Here is a 19,351-nt window from a genome sequence, read left to right as displayed (position 1 = left end):
GTCCTCTGCTGAACTCAGGAACCCAGATGTACTGGAATCTTTAGTGCTCAGTTTTCTCAAGAGCAGTAAAGTCTACTAATAATAGATAACTCATGTGGGCTCTGTGCCAGGCAATATTAACCTGTGTCATTATCATAACAACCATATGAGGTAATCACACTCACTTTCCCCGATTTATAATTAAGAAACTCAAGTCAGAGGGCTTCAGTAACGTTTCCATGGTTGCAGAGCCAGTAACTGGTGAAACCCAGGTTCCAATACAGAAGGGTGAAGAGGCTTTTTTGTCACCTTTCTGAAAAATTATGGTTTCTGCATAATAGTGAGGTCACTGTCTGCAAGGGCTGAAATATAAGATTATATTCTGAGGAGAAAATCTATCAATTGTTTCTTAGTATTTTTCTGCAGTTGTGATGAGATCTGAAATTTCATTCCAAACGTATTTTCTCACTGTTCCCCAAAATGTCCTCTTTCTGCCAGATTGGACTTCATGGTGCTGCCTAACCCCTGTCCCCACCTTTTCTAGAAGCCTTGATTCAGACCTCTATTTTCTATAACACCATTTCCTCACATCCCTACCTACTTCAAATTCACACGCCATGCCTTGCAATCTCTTTCAGATCTTATTTGGTCATTCTGGGTCATAATGCCCTTTCTCTTAAGGGGCATATTTCTCTACTGCTGATACTGGGCTTAATGCATTGTTATTGAAATGTTTGTTGTAAATGTAGCTGGGGTGATAGTTAAAAACAAAAATTGGATGTAGAAAGATGCAATGATCATTTTCTATGACTAAACCTTGCACTGCTCATGGTTTCCCTTCCCTCTCAGTACCAGGACAAACCCAAAATCGTTTAATCTTGCCAATTTAGAAAAACTGTCAATTCCAGATTAAAAATTGGTATTTTCTGAAATTTATCATTAAAAGATTTAGTTAATAAGGGATTCCTTCCCCTCACCTCCACTTTCCTTCTCTCTGGGTAACACAGAGTTTAAGGAGGGGCTCAGATAGTAATCAAGGTAGGGAAGGGGTGAAGACTGGTGCCCCCAAAGCCCGTGGCCCACACTGTTTCCTGGGTCAACCACTGCTAGCCATGGAACTTTTTCATGCCTTCATGAGGGAGGTTGATGTTCAGAGACCTCGGTTTCAACTGACCTACTCAGATCCTCCTCATTCAAATGGTAAAGAACTGCTCGATTCCCTGGCTTTCTCTCTTGCTTCTGGGCCCTTCTTGGGGACACAAGAAATGTTTGACAACTCTTCCAAAACTCATAGTCTTTGCAAGAGTAGAAGACCATTTCAGACTCCTTTTTCCCTAGTCTCACTTTCCCTCCCTTCCAATATGTACTCTGGCTCCATGCTGAGGTCTCTAAGAAGGATGTGGTGTCCTTAGACCATGTCCTGAGAAAAAAGACATGAATCCTTTGTGCTCCGGGATCCCTCTAAAAATGCCTGTTTTATGTTTTCCCTCCAGGTCATAGGATGTGGCCTGACAAGAGGACAGTGGGAGGTGTTGCTCATTAATCTTTAAATTCTTGTTCTCCTTTTTCTTTACCAAGTTCTATGCCTAGGTGTTTCTGTTAATGCAGTGAGAAAAAAAATGACTTACTTTGTCTCATGTTCTTTTCCACTTTGTACTTTATTTATTAAAACCATCTTCTGAATCCTTCAGACTTAGCTCTTAATAATCAATGCCAAGATGATCATGTTCAAAGTTGAGCACTGACACTTTTCTCTGTTCTTTGTGTATGAAGTAACAAGCCTACACTGAAGGTGGTACCTATAAAAAACCATTAATGAGGCCTGAATGAGAGAGGAAGGGGTAGTAGTGAGCAACATTGAAAACCACCTGATTTAAAATAAAAAAATTTATTCCATTAGTATGTCTTTTTTCCCTAACTAATATAAACTCTCTCTAGGCACTGATTTATGCATCTTACATATTCCCAGAAGCTAGGCATTTAGTATTCTTGACTTGAGTGAATAAACAAAGACAAGACAAGAAAAACAGATATTCAGAAATGTGTAAAATGCCTTACAGGCATTGGAAAGAGGAAGATGAATGCTAATAATTGTACTAATAATAACTGGTAGGCTCTGGGCCAGATGTAGCTCTAGTGCTTGGCATAAATTTACTCACTTAATCTTCCAAACTCTTCTGTGAGTTAGGTACTATGACGTAGCACACAAAGGTGCAGCGATGTGCCTGGGGCCAAACACTAGAACTTTGGGGAGCAGAATTCCACCCCAGGCACTCTGGCTGCATTATCTGACCTCTTACCAACAATGCCAGCGGCACCTCTCAGTAAAATCCTTTTTTATGGATATGCCAGTTGAAACATACAAATTAATACCAAATCATTCAATGCATGTTACACAATCTCTTCTTGGCCTCCAACCACTTTGAACTTGAAATTATTTTTTTATATTTATTCCTGAAAATCTTCCCTTGAAAATGTCAGAGGTTGAGGTAGCTGCTTCTTCCTCCTTTTATACATGGCTTCCTCCTTTCTCTAAAGAAAGATGTCCACACAGTGGACTTTCAGTGTGTGTGTATTTTACTTTTAATGAATATGTCTCTTATTCTAATTTCTTGAATGCTGGCCTGTGGAACTGATCTTCCTAACTCGTATCTTATGCCAGTTATACCGATCTGTGCTTTCTCATTCTGCTTTATTTTCTTCTCTCAGGGCATTTTCTAGGTTAATTTTCCAGGCTGTCCTGTCGTTCGTGACAAAGCCTCCTTTTACTCCATTAATGATCTGAAAACAAGTGCTGTTTGCATCAAGTGGATGTTGCAGCTACCCACTGCAGACTTTTCTCTATTACGGCTCCAAAATTGCATCCAAACTATCCTCCTCACATCTGAAATGGCTTCAAAATTTCTTCTACATCTGCTAAAATCCTAGGTTCCCATATGCCAAAACCTGTAATAAGTATCAGGTACTTATGAACATTTTATAATAAGCAAGAGCACATCAAAGCCTAACAAGCAAACTCAGCATCCCTGTCCCCCACCATATGCTGTGTCCTTATCCAGATCTGTGTCAGTACATCTCTTTCATGCAGGTCAAAATCTCTCCAGTGACAGGAACCAGGACTGCTCAAACTTAAGCCAATGTTATACATTCCATGGATGTTCAGCAAACAATAATCAAAGACAATGATGATGGTGACACATTGGTTCCAGTTGGCCTGAAGTTAATGTTATAAATGGGAGATTATAGCCTCCTGTGTTTATGCTAAATCAAGGGTATCATGATTTAATGAAACACAGGAAAATGTTTTTCATAGTGCAAAATTTTGAACAGAAACCTAAGTTTTACTAATTCTTCTATATTTCAATTGTTTATCCTTCTCTGATTATTTGGAAAGAAACTCTCAATTGGATGACTATAGCAATAAACACCACTCATTAATGTTTTGGCTTATAAAACAAAATATACTTGTTAGTTTTCATATTAGCATCTTGATAAGTGTCCAGATGAGAGCAAAGGAGTTATACTACCATATCAATTATGAGACCAAATTCTTTAACAGAAATAGTGAGAAAATAATCTGACTTTGCTTTGCCCCATCTAGCTCAAAAATAAGAAAGCAAGGAATCAAATGTGGTTATAATACCTATAAATTAAAAATCAAACCCATTTAGTTGTTTGGCATTTTTAAATGAAGTTTAATTGCAAAAATTATATATTTATATTTAATTTATCCTCTGATAAAATAACTAATAATCAATACACATTCATTTTAAATACATAAACAAGCATAAGAGAGTGGCAGGCCTTCACTAGTATTCTCACTGTCTCCATGATACTTACTGCACTCTCTCACACACACATAAATATGTGCATGTGCGTGCACACAAACATATAAAAGATTAGAATCTATCCTCCCAGGTAAATGACTGGAGCATTTTATTGTCAGTTGAAGATTTCCCAAATTAAATTGAAAGAAAACTATTTAAAACACTGCAAACAAACTGCCCATCAGTAATCCCCACCCATGCCCAAAGAGCTCCCAATCAGCATTTCGGTGCTTTACTTCTGAACAAAACTGACCACAAATTCTAAATATTTGACTAATTCTCCAATCTGAAAGAAATTTTCAAAAAATATACTAAGTAGACAGAATAGAAACAGACCCAGAAACAAATTTAAAAAACATATAAAATGTTAATCAATGATTTCACAGAGATATGGAAAGATATATCAGTTGAAAAACATGGGCGGTAGAAGTGAGCAGAAATCATAAAACTGGCTGGTAGAGAGAAAGATTCTAGATGATCTTTTAAAAATAAAGCAGAGAAGCAAATCATAGGACACTATGAGCAGGGGGCTGGGGAAGTGAGATGAAGAGCTGAAAGATCAGTCCATGATGTCTAAATAAAGGAGACTAAAAAGAAAGAATAGAAGATGAAAAGAGGGAATTATCAAAAGCATAACAGAAGATAGTTTTCTAAAAGTGAAGGAAATGGATCTTGATTGAAAGCAGACCAAATTGCAAGACCAAAGAATGAAATTATACACATTCCATTTTCAGAATACCATAAATAAAGCCATCATTTCTAAAATCTTTCAGGAAAAATAAATAACAGAAACAGAAATTATATTTCTCAACAGCAAAATCAGATAACAGAAGACATTAGTGCAAATCCTTCAAATACAAAAGTATTGCTTTTTATTTAAAAATCATAATGGAGGCTTATTTTATTGAATTGGGAGAATTCTTTTCATATACAAGGAGTAAGAAAATTTACACTATGTCCCTTTCTCTCAAGAAGTTCTTGGAGGTGATATCATCAGCAAAATGGCAAAAATAGGAACTAATTAATTGACTATTCTTTCTCCCATGGACATACTAATCCAACAGCAATACACGGATCACATACATTTGTGAGAAGTCCAGAAGTCCAGGAGTAGAAAGGCTCCTGCCTGGATAGGTGCTGAATGAGCCACACCTAAACTGATAGAAAAATTAGAGATACCCTCTCACCATAATCCCCATCCCTGGGACAGTGCCGCATGATCAGGAAGGAACCTCTAGCTCTCAGTTTTTCCCTGAAGAGGGAGAGGGAAAGAGTTGGATTGTATAACCAACTTTCAACTTTCCCAGGTAATGCTCAAGGGGCTAGCTCTTGTCTTGCCTGTCTAGGAGCACAGACATGGCCTGGCAAACACTGGACCCTGGGGACTATAAAGAACAAAGATGGCAGTTTGAACTAGTGCCTGGGCATTCACTACAGCTTGTCCCCTAGCTCAATGCAGGTGATTGGGCATTAAAAAAACATTTCCCGGCTTTATCCTGGAGAGGGAAAGAATTGGCCCACATGTCAAATGTTCCAATGATTCCAGGAGTTGTCCAAGGGACTGGATTTTTTTTGGAGTGCTGATATGACCTGGCATACTCTAGAAACCTAGAGGCCACTAAAAACAGAGTGGCAGTTTGAACTACCACAAAGGTTTGAGAGGCCTACAGAATCTCTGGCCAAATTGGTGAAGATTTTACTTTGTATAAGGCCAATCCATGGATTTATCATAGTTTTATTCATAATTGCTGAAACTTGGAAGCAAACAAGATGTCCTTGAGTGGGTGAATGGATAAATAAATGATGGCACATTCCGACAATGGAACAGTACTCAGCACTAAAGAGAAATAAGTTACAGAGCCATGAAAAGACACACAGGAACCCTACATCCATATTACTGAGTGAAAGAAGCCAAGCTGAAAAGGTTGTGCAGTGTATGATGCCAACCATATGACACTGGGAAAAGGCAGAAACTACAGAGACAGTAAAAGGTCAAGGGTTACCAAGGTTGGGGGTAGGGAGATGTAGCTGTGGAAACAGAGGAGTTTAAGGGCAGTGAAAATACTCTCTATGATACTATAATGACATGTCATCATAATTTGTCCAAATGTGTCAAATGTATAACACCAAGAGTAAACCCTAATGAAAACTATGGACTTTGGGTGATTATGATATGTAAATGTAGGTTAACCAATTGTCACAAGCATACCACTCTGATGTGGGCTGTTAATAATATGGGTAGCTTTATATGTATGGGGGGAAAGGTATATGAGAAATCTATACTTTCTCAACAATTTTAGTGTGAATCTAAAAATAGTTTTTAAATAATAGAGCCATTAAGACTTTTTCAGACAAACAAAACCTGAGGGAGTTTATCAGCACTAGACTTGCCTTACAAGAAATGCTAAAGGGAGTTCCTCAACTTGCAACAAAATAACACAATAGCATAAGAGTGTATGAAACTTTTTGGAAAAGGTGTTGTAGTAGATAAATATAGAATGTTCTATTAATGTAATCGTGGTGAGTACATCACTTTTACGTCTAGTATAAAAGTTTAAAAACCAAAAGTACTAAAAGTAAGTATAAAATATATGTTATAGATACACAATATAACAGATTTAAATTATAATGTCAATAACATGAAGTAGAAAGGGGACTAAAAGTGTAGAGTTTTGTATGCTATTGAAGTTCAGTTGTTATTAGCTTAAGATAGACTATAATAACTATAAGATATTTTATGAAAGCTCCATGGTAACCAGAAAGAAAGAAAATAATTAAAGAAATTATACAAAAAATAAAAAATAAAGGAATCAAAGCACACCAGTACAAAAAAAAAAGATCAGCAAAACACAAAATAAGACAAAAAGAGGAAAAGAAGGACAAAAGAAATACAAAACAAACAAAATGATGAACAAAATGGCGATAGTAAATCCTTCCTATAAAGAATTTATATAAATGTAAATGGATTAAATTCTCCAATTAAAGTCATACAGTGGCTGAATGGATAAGAAAGCAACATCCAACTGTATGCAATTTATAAGTGACTCACTTTAGATTTAAGAACAAAACTAAGCTGAAAGTGAAAGGATGGAAAAAGATATCCCACGAAAATGGCAACCAAGAGAGAGCTGGAGTGGCCATACTGACATCAGACAAAAATAGACTTTAAGTCAAAACCTGTCACAAGAGACAAGAACACTGAATAATGGTAAAAGGTTAAGCCACCATCTATCTAAAAGATAGAACAATTGTAAATATATATGCACCTACCATTAGACCACCCAGAAAATAAAGCAAATATTGACAGCACTGAAAGGAGAAATAGACAGTGATACAATAATAGTAGGAGACTTTAGTATTCCACTTTCAATAATGGATAGAACAACCAGACAGAAAATCAGCGAAGTAATAATGGGCTTGAACACTAGACCAAGTAGACCTGAAGGATATATACAGAAACATTCTACTCAGTGGCAACAGAATATATATTCATCTCAGGATCACAGGGAATATTCTCCAGGGTAGATCACATATGAGATTAAAAACAAATCCTAACAAATTTAAGAAATTTGAATCACACTAAGTATCTTTTCCAAGATGGATAGCAGAAGGAAACCAGATAATTCACAAATGTGCAAATTAAACAACACACTTTCAACAACTAATGAATCAAAGAAGAAATCAAAATTGAAATAAGAAAATATCTTGAGTCCAATGACAATTAACAAAATATTAAAACTTATGGAATACAGTATTAACAGGGAATTTTACAGCAATAATCACCTACATTAAAAAAGACTTGTCTGTGTTAAAACTACCCAAAACAATCTACAAATTCAATGCAATTCCAATCAAAAGATCTCAAATAAGCAACCTAAACACAACAAAAAAGAACAAACTTGGCCCACATTTAGGAGGAAGGAAATAGTAAACAATAGAGCAGAAATAAATGAAATAAAGAATAGAAAAAATATCATCAAAATTAGGAATATTTTTTGAAAAGTTAAACAAAATTGAGATGCCTTTAGCTACACCAAGAAAGAAAAGAGAAAATTAAAGAAGTAAATTTAGAAATAAAAGAGAACACGTTACAACTGTCTCCTCAGAAATAAAAAGGATCATAAGAGATTACAATGAACAACTACATGCCAAAAAACTGAACAGCTTAGAAGTAGATAAATTCCTAGAAACATACAACCTATGAAGACTGAATCATGGAGAAATAGAAAGTTTGAACACCTGTTAAGGAGACTTAATCATAACAAAAATTTTCCCAACAAAGAAAAGTCTAATACCAGATAGCTTCACTGATGAAGTCTACCAAATGTTTAAAGAAGAATTAATTAATTCTAATCATTCTCAAACTCTTCCAAAATATTGAAGAGGAAGGAACACTTGCAAACTCATCCTATGAGGTCAGTATTACCCTAACACTGTATTACCCTTATCAGACAAAAACACTACAAGAAAACTATAGACCAATATCCTAGATAAACACAGATGAAAAAATCCTCAACAAAATACTAGTAAACCAAACCACCACCACATTAAAGAATCTTTAGAAGGACCAAGCGGGACTTATCCCTGAGATGTGAGGATGATTCAACATATGAAAGTCAATTCATGTGATACAGCAGATTAACAGAATGAAGGATAAAAATCACATGATAATCTCAAGAGATGCAGAAAATGTTTTGATATTTAGTACCCTTTCATGAAAAACTTTAAACAAATAAGAAATAAAAGATATACACACTGAACACCACAAATCATTGAAAGAAATTTAAAAAGACACAAACAAATGGAAGGAAATGCTGTGTTCATGGATTGGAAGACTTAATAGCATTAAAACTACCCAGAATGATCTATAAATTCAATGCAATCCCTATCAAAATCCCAATAGTGTTTTTTATATAAACAGAAAAATTTCTAAAACTCATATGGAACCACAAACCAAATCACTTAGGAAAGAACAACAAACTAGAGTTGCCATACTTTCTGATTCAAATATATTATGAAGCTTCAGTAATTAAAACACTATGGTCCTGATATAAAGACAGAAATATATCCCAGTGGAACAGAATAGAGAACACAGAAATAAATCCATGGATACATAGTCAACTGAACTTCAATAAGGATATCAAGAATACATAATGGAGAAAGAATAATCTCTTCAACAGATGGTATTGGGAAAACTGGATATCAACATGCAAAATAATGAAATTGAACCCTTATCTTACACTATATACAAAAATCAACTCTAAATGATTAAAGACTGGAATATAAGACCTGAAACAGTAAAAGTCCTAGAAGAAAACATAGAAGAAATGTTAATGGTATTGGTCCTGACAATGATTTCATGGATATAACACCTAAAACACAGACAACAAAAGCAAAGCAGACCAGAGAGACTATATTGAATTTAAAAGATTTTGTTCAGAAAAGAAAGCAATCAACATAGTCAAAAGTCAGCCTATGGAATAGGAGGAAATATATGCAAACTATATATCTGATAAGGAATTAATTTCTAAAATATATAAGCACCCACAATACAGTAACAAAAACAAACCTAATAACCCAATTTAAAATTGAACTAAAGATTAGACATTTTTCCAAAGAAGGCATAAAAATGTCCAATAGGTATATGAATAGATGCTTACTGCATTAGTCATCAGGGAAAGGCAAATCAAAACCATAAGATACCTCCTCATGCCTACTAGGATGGCTATTATCAAAGAAACAAAAGACAATAACTTGTTGGTGAGATGTAGAGAAATCAAAACCCTGTATGTTCTCAGTGGAAATCCAAAATGTGCAGCCACTGTGCAACAGAGTATTGAGGTTTTTCAAGAAATCAAAAATAAAACTACTATATGATTCAGCATTCCCACTTCTGGATGTTTATCCAAAAGAATTGAAATGAACATCTAGAAATGATATCAGCACTCCCATGTTCATTGAAGCACTAATCACAATAGCCATGATATGAAAACAACCTAAATGTCCATCAGCGGATGAATGGGTAAAGAAAATGTGATATATACATACAATAAAATATCATTCAGCCTTTAAAAAGAAGGCTGCAACACATGGCAATATGGATGAACATTGAGGACATTATGTTAAATGAAATCTAAGCCAGTCATAGAAGGACAAATATGCATGATTCTACTATATGAAGTATGTAAAATAACCAAACTCATAGAAACATAGAGTAGAATGGTGGCTGGCAAGGGTTGGAGTAGGGTCAGAAATGGAAAATTACTAAACATAGGGCCCAGTTTCTGTTGTGCAAGATGAATAAGCTCTAGAGATCTATTGTACAACATAGTACCTATAGTGAACAACTCTGTATTATACACTTAAATATCTTTTAGAGGGTAGGTCTCATGTTAAGTGTTTTGACCACAGCAAAGCAAAAAAATTTTAAAAACAAGCTCAAGTTCTTGAAGGTTGTGCTGCAGGAAAATAGGGGAATAAATCAAGTAAGAGAAAGACATATAAAGAATCTAAGAAAAAGTGAACCAATCCAAGAGATGGAAGAAAACAAAATCAAAGTTGATATTTCTTTGTAAGAAGAGAGTAAGGAGTTAACCTAATAAAACAAGAGGGTAGAACGTAGGTTTACAATTGTCAATACAGAAAATTAATGCACTGATTGGTACAACAGATAAGCTCAGCAGTAGGTTTTGAGAAGTAGAACACATGATATCCCACAAGTCCAGACCTGGTCTAGATCAAAGTGGCACCAGTAAATGTATCTACAGCAGGAAGAGACAATATAGAGGACTTGATAAAACTTGATACAACTCTGGAGTCAGAATGCCACTTACTAGTCCAATGACCTTGAGTAACATATTTTCCAAAGATGGCCATAAGGGTACCTTATCTTCTAGAACCTTGTCCTTGAATCTTGGCAGGCTCGTGACTTGTTTGTAATCAATAGAATGCAACAAAGTGACATTGCGTGACTTGCACATGTTAAGCTAAAAAAGACAATTCAGTTTCTCCCTTATAACTGGGATACCTTCCTCCCTGCTTTGGGGTCAGGAGGCAGCACAGTAAAAATCTGCCAGCACTTGAGCCACCATACTATAAGGAAATCCAGATCACTGGGAGAGGACACTTGTAAGTGTTGCATTTGATGGGCCCAACTGAGATTGCAGCCAAAAGCAACCATCAACAGCCAGATATGTGAATGAAGAAGCCTGCAGATGATTCCAGCTCCTCCTCCCCCACGCTGGTCGGTCCTAGATGATCTTACAGCAGGGAGCGCCAGACTATCCCTACTGTGCTCAATCCAAATTTCTAACTCAGAATGGTAAATGTATTCATTGGCTACTTTATATCACTAAGTGTTGGGTGGTTCATTCCAAAAATTATAGTAACTAGAACAGATAAATGATGTAATCTCTGTGCTTTTGATTCTTCATCTGTAACAGGGACTAGAACAGATAAATGATGTAATCTCTGTGCTTTTGATTCTTCATCTGTAACAGGGACATATGGACACTGCATAGGAATGTGGTGAAGATTTAAAAGTACATAGAAGGTACCGCGTTCGCCCCTTGTTGCGGTGACGACAGCGATACGTACACAGACCTGGTTCACTTCAGTTCTTTATTGTTGCTCGGAAGGCCGGGAGAAGGTGAGTGAGAAGAAGCAACAGCCGGGGGGAGCGAATGAGAAGAAGAATGAGGGGAGAGAGGGAGACAGAGATTGAGAGAGTAGGAAAGAGAGTGAGTGCTTCTTTCCTGCTTATGCCTTATATAAAGGAAGCTGGCCTATGGTGATCAAGCCTATAGGAGCAACTTCCTTATGCTAATGCCACCTAACCAGGCAGGGTGGCGCCCAGGAAGCGTGCGCCACCTTAGGGCATTGGTCAACTAGAGTGGAAGGGCGGTGTTCAGCCATAGTGGGACTCAGCCTCGGCCGTAGGCCGGCCCCTACAGAAGGGATTGAGAAAATGCCTGATGCTTTCTAAACACTGTTTATTGTTGCAGTGGTAGCTATTGTTACTATTGTTCTTCTTAATATTCTTCTTCTTTCTCAAAAATCTCAAAATAGGAAATAAAATATAAGTATAGAGTGCTACCTATAACAATATGCTGCTAAGGGTAACAATATTATAAATATTAGCAGAAGTGACCTTAATCTATTGGCAACCTTGTTACCATACTTAGGTAAACTAACTATTTTTATGTTTTCCCTTTTGGCTTTAGATAATATATTATGTGCATTTCTATAAAGAAAAAGATAGTGGTAAGAAAGAGATGGAGAGAGAGTGAGTGAGACAGTGATTTTCTTTTTTATGTTTTCCTTTTTAAGTTTAAAGGAAACCAGTTGAAAAAATCCCAAAGTGACACAACTATATATTGATAGCAGGGATAAGTGAGCTAAATTACATGTGTTATAACAGGAAGTAGCTAGAATATGTTTTAAAATTATGAATCAAGATATAATCATTGAATTATGTTTTCTAGAGATGATTTTTATGCATTACAAATAAGCCCTCACTTAAACACTGCTAATTTTAGCACTGAGGGTGAGGCGTGATGGCTTGGGAGAATGAGGAAACATTCCATTTTATTGGAAGCTCTTCAGTACTATTTGATTTTTATGTTATACATTACTTACTTTGATTTAAAAAAATAACATTAAAAAATAAAATAAAAGGCAAGCATTATGTGGGAAGATACAGAATTAAAAGCTGCTTCTCAAGGCACATAATACCCTGCTCTAAACTTTCTGTTGACCAAATTATACTTAAAAGAGCATAAGCGCTGTTGCTTCAAGTTGAAAATTACTAGGATCTTTATAGAACTGAGTAAATGTCTAAGCAGTAATTAAATGAAATAGAGAGGATTTTCCTGACAATACAAAGGACTGCTTACAGAATCATATTAATTACAGGAATCATAATTACAGGAATCATATTAATGTCCAAATAAAAGGATAAAAAGTATCCTTAATAAAAAAATCTCTTGAAAATACCTCCAGTATCCATAACTAAAGTTCTGAATAGAATCCTCTATTTAAAAAATGGACAATGTAATAGCTGCTGCTTTAAGACTGCAGCTTTGGAACAGATGCAAAGTCCTTAGAGATGTCTACATCTTCAGATTCCCACCATTCCCCCCAAAAAAGGAAAAGGGCTTAACATAAAAGGTAGTATCTTCTGAATTAGGCAAATTTTCTGGGAAGTATAGCTAGGAAACATTCAAAAGTATTGTCATTCGAAATCTTTTTAAGGAAGCCAGAGAAAGCAATGGAAAGAAAATTAAACTAAATGTGTGGGATCTAAATATGGGAACACAAATTGGACATACTCGAATGACTCTAAATACAACAAGCTAATTTGGTGTTCCTTATGTAAATAAGTTCAAACAAATTGCAGAGCTTGAAAAAGAATTCCAGCTTCATAGCTGCAAAATATCACAAGAAAACCAAGAATGTTTTGAGCAGATTCATCTAATAGCATGCTAGTAGATAAACTCTTTAATGCTTATGTATTCATAAGCTGTACACTGTAAGGAACTGCTTATCTAGACTGAAATTATAAAATACGCATTAAAGAATTAAGTGCTATTATTAGAAAAGTTTGTTACTTCTAAATTCTTCTTGTTATGTTTTCTCTTTTGGAATAAGATAAGGTTCATCAAAACTTTTACCAAAGGCTCCTATGCAATTACTTCTTGCTTTGCCTTTTAGCCTCTATCTATTATGATTATTTTTAAACAAAAAGTTCCCAGCATGATCATGCAGACTAACTGGAGCAATCAAGTTAAGGTTGTCTCCATGGAAGTGAAAAATAGATCCTTGAAGATAAATACTTTATAAGTAACAAGAACGACATCAAAAGATCAGAGAAACTAGCTGAATCATAACAGCACAGGGCAATAGATAACGATTGGCCATCTCCAGTTAAGAGAATGTCTTGGGTCAGTTTCCCCTGAAACAGAGTCTGAGCCAACTTCATGTGCAAGTCATTCATTAAGGAATTCCTCCTAGTGGAAACTAGCGAGAGGTGGAGGAAGTAGGACAGAGGAGAGAGAGATAAGCAAGGATCTGAACTTAGGCAAAGTCCCGAGCAGCCTGCCCAGAACTGAGGGAAATTCCTGACAGAGGGTTTTCAGTGGCAGAATTGGAAATGTCACCAAGCTGGTCCCCAGCTCCAGGCTGCTCTTGCGGGGCACCTCAGGAGTGTAGACTGAGGCCTCAGAGTCATTCATGGTAGGCAAGGAAGCTAAGGCTCTCCTAATCACAGGCCAGTCAGTCACTTTTTTAAGGGCTATCCTGAAGGAACGTACATGTCCAGGGCCATTGGGCTTCTAGTACAGGAGCAAAGGGGAATCCAGTAGCCCAAGGTCAGTCCCCTGGGAAACAGCTGCAAGTTCTTGCTAGTAGATGTGGGAAACACCTCATAGGAGAGGAAATTAACAAACAAAATGATAAACAGGAATTCTAAGTATCTGAGTGGACTACAACCAATATGTTTTGCTAAGAGATAAGCAGATAATCTATCTCCAGAGCTATTTGGACCTACAGGAGTTCTCCAGTTGTAAAAATAGATTTCAATCAAGGTCTTATTGTTCCCAGATTGCCAACAGTCTAGAGGCTGTATCCCAGCCTTCCTTATTTTTGTGTGTTTTTCTTTTGATATAACCTGAGAGTATCTCTATTTGTTGAAACGCAAAGAGCCTAATTAACACTGAATATTTATTAATTAATGTAAGTCAATAAGGCAAAGACAGGAAATCCAATAAACATAAATGTGAACAGCGGGAAACAATCTAAGCATGCATAGGTGTATGAATGGATAAAAAATGTCTAAAAAAGTCAAACAGAGGACAAAGACCATATGATCTCTCTTATAAATGGAACTTAAAAAACAAAACAAACAAACAAGCTCATAGTTACAGAAAACTGATCGGTAGTTGCCAGAGATGGGGGCTAGAGATTGGGAAATGGTTGACTTGTTTTTATTTTTACTTTAAAGAAATTTAATTTTAAAAATATGAACAAAGGATATGTACATGCAAATAACAGAAAAAAAGTGACATAGGCCCATAAGTTTTTGAAAATATGATCTGAAAAATGTCCAAACTATTAACCAAAAAATAAGTTATTAAATCCATAAGAATGCTAAATATTTAGAGAATTGGATAATAAGACTTGTTGGCAAAGTTGTGGGGTTGATATTTTCTCTCAGTGCTGGTGCAAATGTAAACTGGCATAATCATTTTGGAAAATAGTCTGGTAGGATTTAGTTACCTTACATGTTTTTATGCCCAATGATTTATGATGTCTCTAATAAGTTAAACATACTTCAGCACAGAAAGTATGAATTTGTGTATATGTTAATTTAAATTGTACCATAGATGCAATCAATTGCCCTAATCGGGATGCAGACTCTAAGTGGGATTTTAATTCTAACTCAGAATGTTACTAGTCAACTAGGAAGCCATGCTCTAGAGTTAGCTACAATAAACTTCAAAAATTTTATCTTCCGTCAACACTAAGGGTTTGCTGAGTAGATTAATGGATGGTGGGAATGGGTTTTCATTAGTAAAATTAATAGTGTCAGGATCCTCCTCGCATACACGGGATTAAGAGTTTAGTGCATCAAGGAGACTCAATCCTAAGGCTTGGAACCCAAGTCTTGGTCACAAAATGTCTTGTATCCTGACACTTTCCCAGAGGATTTCTGGTTTGCTGGTTTGCTGAGTTCAGGAGATGAAGGGCCATATCTTGCCATTGGAATGTTGTTCTATTTTTCTGAAGAAGAATTTTCATATATAGGCATTTTTGAAGCATCAAAAACACAAAATTGGGATTCACTGGGCTTACAGGAAAGATATGACTGCTTAATTGTTGCTTGCTCATAAATGTCTGTTTGCAGCAGAATGTGCTAGAGGAGTTGTTCTCGTTATAATTTTATAACAAGACTATAAAGCATTGACTCTAATCTGCATTTAACTACTGGTGGATTCTGAGGTCTATTACTAATAAGCTAATGGCCAAATGAACCAAGTCAAATTAAGCCAGTTAAGTAGTCTTTAAACATATGCTCATAATCTCTTAAAGGAGTATCTATAAAGTATGTTTCTCTCACAAACATTTTTAAAGTTGACATCCAAAACTTTTTAGCCATTTCAATGATACAGAATTTCTTGATTTGTGTAAATATTGGTATTGTGAAATAAAATCACTAAATCATCTTTCCAATGTATCCAATAAAAACTAAGGATGTCACAATAATCAACTTAACAGAATTGGAACACTAGCATAACAATATCTGAGAAAAAGACATTTTTCTAATTAAATTTACTCACTTTCTACATTTTAGGGACAGTTTGTTTTAGATAAGATTTTGGGAACATTTTGCTTAAAACCCTTATAAATGTTCTGCTTTGACAAATGTAATTTAATGATCTCTGTTGAAATAAATAGCAAAAACAAGAAATAGATTGGTCCACTGCTAATTTTCAAGCTCACCAAATGTGTACTGATAGTTTCAATAAGGGCACTACCAACAGTAGGTCCCAGAACTTGTTTTTATTTTGCTAATCTAACTGTTTTTTAATTTAACAGTAGGTCCCAGAACTTGTTTTTATTTTGCTAATCTAACTCTGGCAACTACCAATCATTTTTCTGTATCTATGAGCTTGTTTGTTTGTTTTATTTTTTAAGTTCCATTTATAAGAGAGATCATATGGTCTTTGTCCTCTGTTTGACTTTTTTACACATTTTTTATCCATTCATGCACCTATGCATGCTTAGATTGTTTCCCGCTGTTCACATTTATGTTTATTGGATTTCCTGTCTTTGCCTTATTGACTTACATTAATTAATAAACATTCAATGTTAATTAGGCTCTTTGTGTTTCAACAAATAGAGACACTCTCAGGTTATATCAGAAGAAAAACACACAAAAATAAGGAAGGCTGGGACACATCCTCTAGATTGTTGGCAATCTGGGAACAATAAGACCTTGATTGAAATCTATTTTTACAACTAGAGAACTCCTTTAGGTCCAAATGAATACATGGTGTCACATCTACTAACAGTCAATGGTCAAAATAAGTCATACGGCAGAGCCCCAAATCAATGGGCAAGGAAATACACCGTGCCTTTAGAGAGAGGCATAAGGAAGTCACATACCAAAGTGCGTGAAGAAATAGGTGAACAATCAGAGATGAATTGGGTGATTTCTGCAGTTAAGTAAATAACAGGGCAGAAATAGCCATGAAACATTGCCTTTCTTCTCTCATCTTTCCTGTTGTACACTAAGTCCATCCTCTGGATAAGCAGCATATACCAGGGATAATAAGTCATTCTGATAGAAATGTAAAAGGGATAGTGAATTGCATATTTTTTAAATAGGTAATTCCATATAAGTAGAATGTCTTACTGAACTATTTCTGAAGAAGTTTAGTCAAAGTACAAATTTTTAAATTGGAAAAACATGTCTCTGGAGATTTACGCTCTATCTTTGCATCTATTGGTCAACTGATCTTTGATAATACAAGAGTCTCTCATTTTTTGGTCTACTTTGTCTTATTTCTTTCATTACAAACGAGTTTACCAGAGATGCAGACCCACTGGGTTAGAGAGAGCAGGGAGAGAGACAGAAGAGAAAGGGAGAGGGAAGCAAAAAGATAGACGGGAAGGAAAGAAAGAGATTCACAAAAAGTCAAGAAGGAAAAGAGGATGTAGACTTTGCTCTCCCTGTGATTTTATAATTTCAATTCCTGAAATCATGGAGAATAATACCACCCCTGACATTTTTCATGAGAATTTCTCCAGAAAAGATAGGAAAGAGGTAATCTATAGAGGCAAAGTCATCCAAAGGGAGCCAGAAGGAGGATTATCCATTCACCTTTTACTTGTGATCACTATTTGACCCCAGCCCTGTACAGTTATTTGCTACCTGAAATTTACGAATCAACTGTGTTGGCTAATGCTATTGAAGAAATGCAACGTGGACCAGCAGCATCTGTGTCAAATCAGAGCCTGTCGAATCCAGAAGCTCAGAATCTACCTGATAACTACTGAATTAGAATCTACATTTTAACCACCTCCTCAGCTTAAGGCCTGGACTGGCCTTTCAAAAACCCACATATATCCTGATCCCACCAAAGTCTCTGTGTGTTATTTTATTTTACAAAATCTACTTAGTTTGTTTTTCAAGGTTCACATTTAATGAACCACATTTGGGTTTCTCTTTTAATCAAAGTAAAAAACATGTAACATAAAATTAACTATTTTAAAGTGTACAATTCAGTGGCATTTCGTATAGTCACAATGCTAAGCAACCATTACTTCTATACAGTTCTAAAACACTTTCATCATCATAAAAAGAAACCTCAGAGACACTAGCAATCATTACTCCCCTGTTTTTTTCAGCCTCCGGCAACTATTAACCTCACTTTTGTCTCTATGGATTTACCTATTCTGGATATTTCACATAGATGAAATCATACAATATGTGGCCTTTTGTATCTGGTTTCTTTCATTTCACATATTGTTTTGAGGTTCATCCATATTATGGCATGTATCTGTATTTCATTCATTTTATGGCTGAATAACATTCTGTGTATGGATTCTGCATTTGTTTATCCGTTCACCAGTGCTGGATTTAGGTTTTTTCCTCTTTGGGGCTTTTGTGAATAGTGCTGTTATGAACTTTTTTTTATTATACCCATTCTGGTGGGTACAAAGTGGTATCTTGTGGTGTTTATTTGCATTTCCCTACTAAGTAATGATGTTGAGCATCTTTTGACATGATTATTGGCCACTTGAATGTCTTCTTTGGAAATGTGTCTCTTCAAGTCCTTGGCTTATTTTTTTTTTTGAAATACAATTAACATATAACATCATAATAGTTTCAGACATATAACATAATGGTTCAATATTTGTGTATATTTTAAAAATTACAATAAGTCTACTTAGCATTCATCACCACACACAGTTATATTTTTCTTGTGATACAACTTTTAAGATATACTCTTTTAGCAAATTTCAAATATATAATACAGTAATAATGAAGTCATCGTGTTGTATGCTACATCCCTTGGTTTTTAAAAAGTTGGGCATTTTGTTATTAAACAAAATGTAGGGTTTTTTGCACATTCCTCTTCCAAATCTGAGTTCAGAGCCACTTGTGAGCTAGATGTTGAAGGAAGGCAAATCTATTATTGATGAAACCATATGGAAGATACAGCTTAAACATGAGACATAAGTGGACTGGTAACTCAACTCCCCCTGCCTCCCTCTCCAGGCCAGATTCTCAACAGCTCACCCAAGACTGTTCAGATTACAGAACACTCTTATCCAGGATTGCTGCCTCACAGTTTTCTTTCTTTCTTTTTTTTATTGAAGTATAGTTGATGTACAATCTTACATTGGGCTCAAGAATAAAACACAGTGGTTCAGCAGTTACCCATATTATTAAATCCTCATCCAAACTAGTGCAGTTATTACCTATCAACATTGGAAGATACTACAGAATCATTGGCTGTACTCTGCATGCTGTACTACCA

This window comes from Manis pentadactyla, chromosome 1 (assembly GCF_030020395.1).
Source record: "Manis pentadactyla isolate mManPen7 chromosome 1, mManPen7.hap1, whole genome shotgun sequence".
In the NCBI taxonomy this organism is placed as follows: Eukaryota; Metazoa; Chordata; class Mammalia; order Pholidota; family Manidae; genus Manis; species Manis pentadactyla.
Note: the sequence above shows the minus strand (reverse complement) of the source record.